An 11,547-nucleotide genomic window follows, 5' to 3' on the forward strand; every position below is an offset into this window, starting at 1 on the left:
CCTAACTTGTCAGGTGTGACTTCTGTAGCTGAAATGCTCAACCTGGGATGGTCATACACACGTTGTTTGCCCACATGTAGGCAGGTGCATTCGTCTTTGTGGAAAGAGATGAGTTTTCAGCAGCAAAAGAAGAGCAGAAGGAAAAGGTCTCACAGCTCCTAAGTCCTAGCTCAGAACAAACCAGTTAGAATGCCGTAGAAAACATCCTTGTCAACTAATTCAGCTAAACTGCAAGTCCTATAGTTCAGATTCCACTTACCATTTCAAGGAAGGCATACAGATGATTAAAGGAGCTGTACATACCTGCGTGTTTCTGGCCAAAATGTTAGAAATCTGCACCAATCACAACACAGCCTCTGTGTAGATGTTGCCATTCCCACATGCAGACCACTGCTCCTTAGACACTGGAAGATAAAGCAGGCACTGCTCCCCAGACTTACTGGGACAGCTGAGATCACGGATCATTCCCAAGCTACAGTAGGTACCAAATCATTCTCAACACAGTGACATGACACAATAAATCCGTTAATGTTTCCTCACTTTACAGAATCTCAGGCTCACCCTGACATAGAAATGACAATTTTTTGTTTTAACAAGAATCCTATGTAGGAAACCTGCACAACGGTGTAGTCCCTCAAGGGGTCCTGAGGACAGTAGCAGCCCTTCGTGTGCGGTAGGACCAAGGGCCCATGGAAGAGTTTGCTTTTGGGTGTGCTGTGTTGGTCTTCTTTCAGGAGGATTGACTCCTAGGGATCGGCAGGTGATTAGGGGGCCTGCGGGTGGCAGCCACACCCCCACTACACTAAGGTTTCAGAAACCGGGAGCAACACAAAGAAGGCGGGGCCCCACAGCCCCTGAGCTGAGCCCAGGACAGACAGGCACCAGAAGGTAGAGGGACGACCGACTAACCACGCTGGGGTGCGCTGGCCACACTCATGTCCAGCATACAGGGCTCCCACACACTAATCAACACACACACAGGAAGATACACACGCGGACACACACAGACACACACAGAAGCACGTAGACACACACACACACACACACACACACACACACACACACACAGAAAGAAGGACACACGGAGACATCCAACAGTCACAGGCAGCTCCTGAGTCTACAGGGTTCCGCTCTCTGCCGGGAAGCCCATCGCAGAGAGAGCAGCCCCGCGACACACACAGACTGGCGGTACCTGCAAATCCCATCAGGGACAGCTTTCGAGGAGACGCGCCCCGCACGGCGTCTGAGCAGGCCTGAAGCATCCTGGGGGTCCTTCGGGATCGCCCTGGGCATCCCCGAAGCTCCGCTGCAGCTTGACTGGTTCCGCCCTGCCGGACTCTTGAAATCGCGGGACCGTGGCGACGATCCCGGGAAGGGGGGGCCGTCGCCCAGCGCCGAGGCACAGCCACGGAGGGCCTCTGCCTTGCCAAGCCGCTGAGACGGTCGTCTCCCCGGCCACCGTTTCCGCGGCCACGGGGCCGTTCACTGTGACGCGAGCCCCCGGTGGGCGCTCGCGCTCGTGCCGCGCCGCTTGCGCATGCGCATTGGCGTGCCCGGCTGGCCAGGGCCAAGGTCGGTGCTCTGCTGCCCGCCGGCCGGCAGCGGCAGCGGAAAGTGCTGGCGGCGGTGTCCGAGGCGGCCCTGGGAAACGAGGCTACGTGCCACAGGCTGCGCAGGAGCCCGACCGTCCTGACTTGCCTGTTCGGCTCGGTGGGATCGGGAGGGCGCTTGAGATCGGGAGGGCGCATGAAACCGTGAGGTGGGGGCACTCGGGACTGCTGTGCCCAGTGGATTCCGGATCGGACGGCGTGGGCGGGGATCGGGTCCCACGGGGCTGGAGATTCGGTCTGGTGGGGTGTGGCGGGGGTCGTTGGACCCCAGAAAGATGGCTGAGACCCTCCGGGAGGGTGTCAGCAGAACGTTCCCCGGCTCCATGAGCTCGCTGCCCCGCTTCGACCTGGGCCACACGGCAAGGGGCCCTGCCTTGGTCTCCAAGCCCAGGGACCCCTGCTTTTCAGCACTGCTCTCCGGAGGTGGTGTGAAGAAAGGCAAAGCGGCCAGCAAGCGCGGCCAGCGGCGGAGGCGGCCACACCCGGAGCTACCCTCCCCTGGGGGCAGATCGGGTTGAGAGAGCGTCTCAGAAGCTCTCTGGGGTGAAGCCAAATCCCGGAAAGGGTGTCCAGGCATGCCGCGGAGGGCCCCCAGGAAAGCCAAGCACAACGTACTAACGGATCTTTGTTACTTTATTGTTTTTCCCAGAAAACATCATCATCTGGCTACAAAGCGTTGCCATCAAATTGCTTTGATGGCCTACACACGGAGACCCGGTGTCAACTTGTCCTGTCGAGAGAAAACAATTCCCGGTGTTAAAAATGCAGATTCTCACTCCTATGGACACCTAAGTCCAGAGTGTAACCGTGTGGGGGGGGTTCATCCGTGGATGAAATCTGTTTCTGAAGGACGTGTTTCCACTAAACCATATTTGAAGGAAGGTCCTACCCTGCCATGTGGTTTTCCATTCTTCCTGTGACGAGCACATCAGAAACATGGAATCTTCATCCCCTCCAGACAAGCTTTTAGCATCCAACTTACCTGACACGATTCTCATTGTCTCCAGTTAACCTGCAAGTTGCACATTCAGTTCTCCAGTCTTCTTCAGCCTGGGGCTTCTTTTGCAACACAGACCGTCTTTGTCTTTTCTCTCTAGGAACTCTTCCCTGCCAGACAGTGGCTGCAAATAGAAGAAAACAGGATAAGCAGATGAGGGAAACAATTGGAAGAAAGAAAACTTCTCAAAGGTAAGGCTGTGGAAAGGTGCATAACTCCTTCCAACCTCATGTTCTTCTCCCTCAGGAACGACGCTTTGTTTTCCTCCTCTGGTTCTCTGGGAAAACAACAACAACAACACCACCACCAGCAACAAAATTCCAGACCATCCCCAGTGTGTTCCTAAGGATAAAAGTTAAGTTTCCTCGGTCAAACATGCTTGCTTAAGTTAGGCTCTTGAATAATTATCTATTTCTCAGTAACACTTAATGGACCAGTATATTTTGTGACCATTGATGCCGTAGGAAATAAAAAGGAACAAATTCAATGTACTTTGTATATACTTTCCTAACTGTCCGTGATGAGGTTTTACTCAGAGCGTGTCAGACTTCCTAACTTGTCAGGTGTGACTTCTGTAGCTGAAATGCTCAACCTGGGATGGTCATACACACGTTGTTTGCCCACATGTAGGCAGGTGCATTCGTCTTTGTGGAAAGAGATGAGTTTTCAGCAGCAAAAGAAGAGCAGAAGGAAAAGGTCTCGCAGCTCCTAAGTCCTAGCTCAGAACAAACCAGTTAGAATGCCGTAGAAAACATCCTTGTCAACTAATTCAGCTAAACTGCAAGTCCTATAGTTCAGATTCCACTTACCATTTCAAGGAAGGCATACAGATGATTAAAGGAGCTGTACATACCTGCGTGTTTCTGGCCAAAATGTTAGAAATCTGCACCAATCACAACACAGCCTCTGTGTAGATGTTGCCATTCCCACATGCAGACCACTGCTCCTTAGACACTGGAAGATAAAGCAGGCACTGCTCCCCAGACTTACTGGGACAGCTGAGATCACGGATCATTCCCAAGCTACAGTAGGTACCAAATCATTCTCAACACAGTGACATGACACAATAAATCCGTTAATGTTTCCTCACTTTACAGAATCTCAGGCTCACCCTGACATAGAAATGACAATTTTTTGTTTTAACAAGAATCCTATGTAGGAAACCTGCACAACGGTGTAGTCCCTCAAGGGGTCCTGAGGACAGTAGCAGCCCTTCGTGTGCGGTAGGACCAAGGGCCCATGGAAGAGTTTGCTTTTGGGTGTGCTGTGTTGGTCTTCTTTCAGGAGGATTGACTCCTAGGGATCGGCAGGTGATTAGGGGGCCTGCGGGTGGCAGCCACACCCCCACTACACTAAGGTTTCAGAAACCGGGAGCAACACAAAGAAGGCGGGGCCCCACAGCCCCTGAGCTGAGCCCAGGACAGACAGGCACCAGAAGGTAGAGGGACGACCGACTAACCACGCTGGGGTGCGCTGGCCACACTCATGTCCAGCATACAGGGCTCCCACACACTAATCAACACACACACAGGAAGATACACACGCGGACACACACAGACACACACAGAAGCACGTAGACACACACACACACACACACACACACAGAAAGAAGGACACACGGAGACATCCAACAGTCACAGGCAGCTCCTGAGTCTACAGGGTTCCGCTCTCTGCCGGGAAGCCCATCGCAGAGAGAGCAGCCCCGCGACACACACAGACTGGCGGTACCTGCAAATCCCATCAGGGACAGCTTTCGAGGAGACGCGCCCCGCACGGCGTCTGAGCAGGCCTGAAGCATCCTGGGGGTCCTTCGGGATCGCCCTGGGCATCCCCGAAGCTCCGCTGCAGCTTGACTGGTTCCGCCCTGCCGGACTCTTGAAATCGCGGGACCGTGGCGACGATCCCGGGAAGGGGGGGCCGTCGCCCAGCGCCGAGGCACAGCCACGGAGGGCCTCTGCCTTGCCAAGCCGCTGAGACGGTCGTCTCCCCGGCCACCGTTTCCGCGGCCACGGGGCCGTTCACTGTGACGCGAGCCCCCGGTGGGCGCTCGCGCTCGTGCCGCGCCGCTTGCGCATGCGCATTGGCGTGCCCGGCTGGCCAGGGCCAAGGTCGGTGCTCTGCTGCCCGCCGGCCGGCAGCGGCAGCGGAAAGTGCTGGCGGCGGTGTCCGAGGCGGCCCTGGGAAACGAGGCTACGTGCCACAGGCTGCGCAGGAGCCCGACCGTCCTGACTTGCCTGTTCGGCTCGGTGGGATCGGGAGGGCGCTTGAGATCGGGAGGGCGCTTGAAACCGTGAGGTGGGGGCACTCGGGACTGCTGTGCCCAGTGGATTCCGGATCGGACGGCGTGGGCGGGGATCGGGTCCCACGGGGCTGGAGATTCGGTCTGGTGGGGTGTGGCGGGGGTCGTTGGACCCCAGAAAGATGGCTGAGACCCTCCGGGAGGGTGTCAGCAGAACGTTCCCCGGCTCCATGAGCTCGCTGCCCCGCTTCGACCTGGGCCACACGGCAAGGGGCCCTGCCTTGGTCTCCAAGCCCAGGGACCCCTGCTTTTCAGCACTGCTCTCCGGAGGTGGTGTGAAGAAAGGCAAAGCGGCCAGCAAGCGCGGCCAGCGGCGGAGGCGGCCACACCCGGAGCTACCCTCCCCTGGGGGCAGATCGGGTTGAGAGAGCGTCTCAGAAGCTCTCTGGGGTGAAGCCAAATCCCGGAAAGGGTGTCCAGGCATGCCGCGGAGGGCCCCCAGGAAAGCCAAGCACAACGTACTAACGGATCTTTGTTACTTTATTGTTTTTCCCAGAAAACATCATCATCTGGCTACAAAGCGTTGCCATCAAATTGCTTTGATGGCCTACACACGGAGACCCGGTGTCAACTTGTCCTGTCGAGAGAAAACAATTCCCGGTGTTAAAAATGCAGATTCTCACTCCTATGGACACCTAAGTCCAGAGTGTAACCGTGTGTGGGGGGTTCATCCGTGGATGAAATCTGTTTCTGAAGGACGTGTTTCCACTAAACCATATTTGAAGGAAGGTCCTACCCTGCCATGTGGTTTTCCATTCTTCCTGTGACGAGCACATCAGAAACATGGAACCTTCATCCCCTCCAGACAAGCTTTTAGCATCCAACTTACCTGACACGATTCTCATTGTCTCCAGTTAACCTGCAAGTTGCACATTCAGTTCTCCAGTCTTCTTCAGCCTGGGGCTTCTTTTGCAACACAGACCGTCTTTGTCTTTTCTCTCTAGGAACTCTTCCCTGCCAGACAATGGCTGCAAATAGAAGAAAACAGGATAAGCAGATGAGGGAAACAATTGGAAGAAAGAAAACTTCTCAAAGGTAAGGCTGTGGAAAGGTGCATAACTCCTTCCAACCTCATGTTCTTCTCCCTCAGGAACGACGCTTTGTTTTCCTCCTCTGATTCTCTGGGAAAACAACAACAACAACACCACCACCAGCAACAAAATTCCAGACCATCCCCAGTGTGTTCCTAAGGATAAAAGTTAAGTTTCCTCGGTCAAACATGCTTGCTTAAGTTAGGCTCTTGAATAATTATCTATTTCTCAGTAACACTTAATGGACCAGTATATTTTGTGACCATTGATGCCGTAGGAAATAAAAAGGAACAAATTCAATGTACTTTGTATATACTTTCCTAACTGTCCGTGATGAGGTTTTACTCAGAGCGTGTCAGACTTCCTAACTTGTCAGGTGTGACTTCTGTAGCTGAAATGCTCAACCTGGGATGGTCATACACACGTTGTTTGCCCACATGTAGGCAGGTGCATTCGTCTTTGTGGAAAGAGATGAGTTTTCAGCAGCAAAAGAAGAGCAGAAGGAAAAGGTCTCGCAGCTCCTAAGTCCTAGCTCAGAACAAACCAGTTAGAATGCCGTAGAAAACATCCTTGTCAACTAATTCAGCTAAACTGCAAGTCCTATAGTTCAGATTCCACTTACCATTTCAAGGAAGGCATACAGATGATTAAAGGAGCTGTACATACCTGCGTGTTTCTGGCCAAAATGTTAGAAATCTGCACCAATCACAACACAGCCTCTGTGTAGATGTTGCCATTCCCACATGCAGACCACTGCTCCTTAGACACTGGAAGATAAAGCAGGCACTGCTCCCCAGACTTACTGGGACAGCTGAGATCACGGATCATTCCCAAGCTACAGTAGGTACCAAATCATTCTCAACACAGTGACATGACACAATAAATCCGTTAATGTTTCCTCACTTTACAGAATCTCAGGCTCACCCTGACATAGAAATGACAATTTTTTGTTTTAACAAGAATCCTATGTAGGAAACCTGCACAACGGTGTAGTCCCTCAAGGGGTCCTGAGGACAGTAGCAGCCCTTCGTGTGCGGTAGGACCAAGGGCCCATGGAAGAGTTTGCTTTTGGGTGTGCTGTGTTGGTCTTCTTTCAGGAGGATTGACTCCTAGGGATCGGCAGGTGATTAGGGGGCCTGCGGGTGGCAGCCACACCCCCACTACACTAAGGTTTCAGAAACCGGGAGCAACACAAAGAAGGCGGGGCCCCACAGCCCCTGAGCTGAGCCCAGGACAGACAGGCACCAGAAGGTAGAGGGACGACCGACTAACCACGCTGGGGTGCGCTGGCCACACTCATGTCCAGCATACAGGGCTCCCACACACTAATCAACACACACACAGGAAGATACACACGCGGACACACACAGACACACACAGAAGCACGTAGACACACACACACACACACACACACACACACACACACACACAGAAAGAAGGACACACGGAGACATCCAACAGTCACAGGCAGCTCCTGAGTCTACAGGGTTCCGCTCTCTGCCGGGAAGCCCATCGCAGAGAGAGCAGCCCCGCGACACACACAGACTGGCGGTACCTGCAAATCCCATCAGGGACAGCTTTCGAGGAGACGCGCCCCGCACGGCGTCTGAGCAGGCCTGAAGCATCCTGGGGGTCCTTCGGGATCGCCCTGGGCATCCCCGAAGCTCCGCTGCAGCTTGACTGGTTCCGCCCTGCCGGACTCTTGAAATCGCGGGACCGTGGCGACGATCCCGGGAAGGGGGGGCCGTCGCCCAGCGCCGAGGCACAGCCACGGAGGGCCTCTGCCTTGCCAAGCCGCTGAGACGGTCGTCTCCCCGGCCACCGTTTCCGCGGCCACGGGGCCGTTCACTGTGACGCGAGCCCCCGGTGGGCGCTCGCGCTCGTGCCGCGCCGCTTGCGCATGCGCATTGGCGTGCCCGGCTGGCCAGGGCCAAGGTCGGTGCTCTGCTGCCCGCCGGCCGGCAGCGGCAGCGGAAAGTGCTGGCGGCGGTGTCCGAGGCGGCCCTGGGAAACGAGGCTACGTGCCACAGGCTGCGCAGGAGCCCGACCGTCCTGACTTGCCTGTTCGGCTCGGTGGGATCGGGAGGGCGCTTGAGATCGGGAGGGCGCATGAAACCGTGAGGTGGGGGCACTCGGGACTGCTGTGCCCAGTGGATTCCGGATCGGACGGCGTGGGCGGGGATCGGGTCCCACGGGGCTGGAGATTCGGTCTGGTGGGGTGTGGCGGGGGTCGTTGGACCCCAGAAAGATGGCTGAGACCCTCCGGGAGGGTGTCAGCAGAACGTTCCCCGGCTCCATGAGCTCGCTGCCCCGCTTCGACCTGGGCCACACGGCAAGGGGCCCTGCCTTGGTCTCCAAGCCCAGGGACCCCTGCTTTTCAGCACTGCTCTCCGGAGGTGGTGTGAAGAAAGGCAAAGCGGCCAGCAAGCGCGGCCAGCGGCGGAGGCGGCCACACCCGGAGCTACCCTCCCCTGGGGGCAGATCGGGTTGAGAGAGCGTCTCAGAAGCTCTCTGGGGTGAAGCCAAATCCCGGAAAGGGTGTCCAGGCATGCCGCGGAGGGCCCCCAGGAAAGCCAAGCACAACGTACTAACGGATCTTTGTTACTTTATTGTTTTTCCCAGAAAACATCATCATCTGGCTACAAAGCGTTGCCATCAAATTGCTTTGATGGCCTACACACGGAGACCCGGTGTCAACTTGTCCTGTCGAGAGAAAACAATTCCCGGTGTTAAAAATGCAGATTCTCACTCCTATGGACACCTAAGTCCAGAGTGTAACCGTGTGGGGGGGGTTCATCCGTGGATGAAATCTGTTTCTGAAGGACGTGTTTCCACTAAACCATATTTGAAGGAAGGTCCTACCCTGCCATGTGGTTTTCCATTCTTCCTGTGACGAGCACATCAGAAACATGGAATCTTCATCCCCTCCAGACAAGCTTTTAGCATCCAACTTACCTGACACGATTCTCATTGTCTCCAGTTAACCTGCAAGTTGCACATTCAGTTCTCCAGTCTTCTTCAGCCTGGGGCTTCTTTTGCAACACAGACCGTCTTTGTCTTTTCTCTCTAGGAACTCTTCCCTGCCAGACAGTGGCTGCAAATAGAAGAAAACAGGATAAGCAGATGAGGGAAACAATTGGAAGAAAGAAAACTTCTCAAAGGTAAGGCTGTGGAAAGGTGCATAACTCCTTCCAACCTCATGTTCTTCTCCCTCAGGAACGACGCTTTGTTTTCCTCCTCTGGTTCTCTGGGAAAACAACAACAACAACACCACCACCAGCAACAAAATTCCAGACCATCCCCAGTGTGTTCCTAAGGATAAAAGTTAAGTTTCCTCGGTCAAACATGCTTGCTTAAGTTAGGCTCTTGAATAATTATCTATTTCTCAGTAACACTTAATGGACCAGTATATTTTGTGACCATTGATGCCGTAGGAAATAAAAAGGAACAAATTCAATGTACTTTGTATATACTTTCCTAACTGTCCGTGATGAGGTTTTACTCAGAGCGTGTCAGACTTCCTAACTTGTCAGGTGTGACTTCTGTAGCTGAAATGCTCAACCTGGGATGGTCATACACACGTTGTTTGCCCACATGTAGGCAGGTGCATTCGTCTTTGTGGAAAGAGATGAGTTTTCAGCAGCAAAAGAAGAGCAGAAGGAAAAGGTCTCGCAGCTCCTAAGTCCTAGCTCAGAACAAACCAGTTAGAATGCCGTAGAAAACATCCTTGTCAACTAATTCAGCTAAACTGCAAGTCCTATAGTTCAGATTCCACTTACCATTTCAAGGAAGGCATACAGATGATTAAAGGAGCTGTACATACCTGCGTGTTTCTGGCCAAAATGTTAGAAATCTGCACCAATCACAACACAGCCTCTGTGTAGATGTTGCCATTCCCACATGCAGACCACTGCTCCTTAGACACTGGAAGATAAAGCAGGCACTGCTCCCCAGACTTACTGGGACAGCTGAGATCACGGATCATTCCCAAGCTACAGTAGGTACCAAATCATTCTCAACACAGTGACATGACACAATAAATCCGTTAATGTTTCCTCACTTTACAGAATCTCAGGCTCACCCTGACATAGAAATGACAATTTTTTGTTTTAACAAGAATCCTATGTAGGAAACCTGCACAACGGTGTAGTCCCTCAAGGGGTCCTGAGGACAGTAGCAGCCCTTCGTGTGCGGTAGGACCAAGGGCCCATGGAAGAGTTTGCTTTTGGGTGTGCTGTGTTGGTCTTCTTTCAGGAGGATTGACTCCTAGGGATCGGCAGGTGATTAGGGGGCCTGCGGGTGGCAGCCACACCCCCACTACACTAAGGTTTCAGAAACCGGGAGCAACACAAAGAAGGCGGGGCCCCACAGCCCCTGAGCTGAGCCCAGGACAGACAGGCACCAGAAGGTAGAGGGACGACCGACTAACCACGCTGGGGTGCGCTGGCCACACTCATGTCCAGCATACAGGGCTCCCACACACTAATCAACACACACACAGGAAGATACACACGCGGACACACACAGACACACACAGAAGCACGTAGACACACACACACACACACACACACACAGAAAGAAGGACACACGGAGACATCCAACAGTCACAGGCAGCTCCTGAGTCTACAGGGTTCCGCTCTCTGCCGGGAAGCCCATCGCAGAGAGAGCAGCCCCGCGACACACACAGACTGGCGGTACCTGCAAATCCCATCAGGGACAGCTTTCGAGGAGACGCGCCCCGCACGGCGTCTGAGCAGGCCTGAAGCATCCTGGGGGTCCTTCGGGATCGCCCTGGGCATCCCCGAAGCTCCGCTGCAGCTTGACTGGTTCCGCCCTGCCGGACTCTTGAAATCGCGGGACCGTGGCGACGATCCCGGGAAGGGGGGGCCGTCGCCCAGCGCCGAGGCACAGCCACGGAGGGCCTCTGCCTTGCCAAGCCGCTGAGACGGTCGTCTCCCCGGCCACCGTTTCCGCGGCCACGGGGCCGTTCACTGTGACGCGAGCCCCCGGTGGGCGCTCGCGCTCGTGCCGCGCCGCTTGCGCATGCGCATTGGCGTGCCCGGCTGGCCAGGGCCAAGGTCGGTGCTCTGCTGCCCGCCGGCCGGCAGCGGCAGCGGAAAGTGCTGGCGGCGGTGTCCGAGGCGGCCCTGGGAAACGAGGCTACGTGCCACAGGCTGCGCAGGAGCCCGACCGTCCTGACTTGCCTGTTCGGCTCGGTGGGATCGGGAGGGCGCTTGAGATCGGGAGGGCGCTTGAAACCGTGAGGTGGGGGCACTCGGGACTGCTGTGCCCAGTGGATTCCGGATCGGACGGCGTGGGCGGGGATCGGGTCCCACGGGGCTGGAGATTCGGTCTGGTGGGGTGTGGCGGGGGTCGTTGGACCCCAGAAAGATGGCTGAGACCCTCCGGGAGGGTGTCAGCAGAACGTTCCCCGGCTCCATGAGCTCGCTGCCCCGCTTCGACCTGGGCCACACGGCAAGGGGCCCTGCCTTGGTCTCCAAGCCCAGGGACCCCTGCTTTTCAGCACTGCTCTCCGGAGGTGGTGTGAAGAAAGGCAAAGCGGCCAGCAAGCGCGGCCAGCGGCGGAGGCGGCCACACCCGGAGCTACCC

At 55.3% G+C, this 11,547-nt stretch overlaps 2 long non-coding RNA genes across 2 annotated transcripts; both read right to left on the reverse strand.

Annotated features, from left to right (window-relative positions):
• Positions 1-2,231: 2,231 nt before the first annotated feature.
• On the reverse strand, positions 2,232-3,529 carry LOC135273367 (uncharacterized). Its single transcript, XR_010341151.1, has 3 exons — positions 2,834-3,529; positions 2,593-2,731; positions 2,232-2,340 (listed from the first exon to the last, which is right to left on the reverse strand). It is a non-coding gene; the product is annotated as an uncharacterized LOC135273367 (long non-coding RNA).
• A 5,002-nt stretch (positions 3,530-8,531) lies between these two features.
• On the reverse strand, positions 8,532-9,829 carry LOC135273366 (uncharacterized). Its single transcript, XR_010341150.1, has 3 exons — positions 9,134-9,829; positions 8,893-9,031; positions 8,532-8,640 (listed from the first exon to the last, which is right to left on the reverse strand). It is a non-coding gene; the product is annotated as an uncharacterized LOC135273366 (long non-coding RNA).
• Between the last annotated feature and the right edge of the window lie 1,718 nt (positions 9,830-11,547).

This window comes from Aotus nancymaae, unplaced genomic scaffold, assembly GCF_030222135.1.
Source record: "Aotus nancymaae isolate 86718 unplaced genomic scaffold, 86718_ANA_hifiasm-v0.15.2.pri h1tg001254l, whole genome shotgun sequence".
Lineage (NCBI taxonomy): Eukaryota > Metazoa > Chordata > Mammalia > Primates > Aotidae > Aotus > Aotus nancymaae.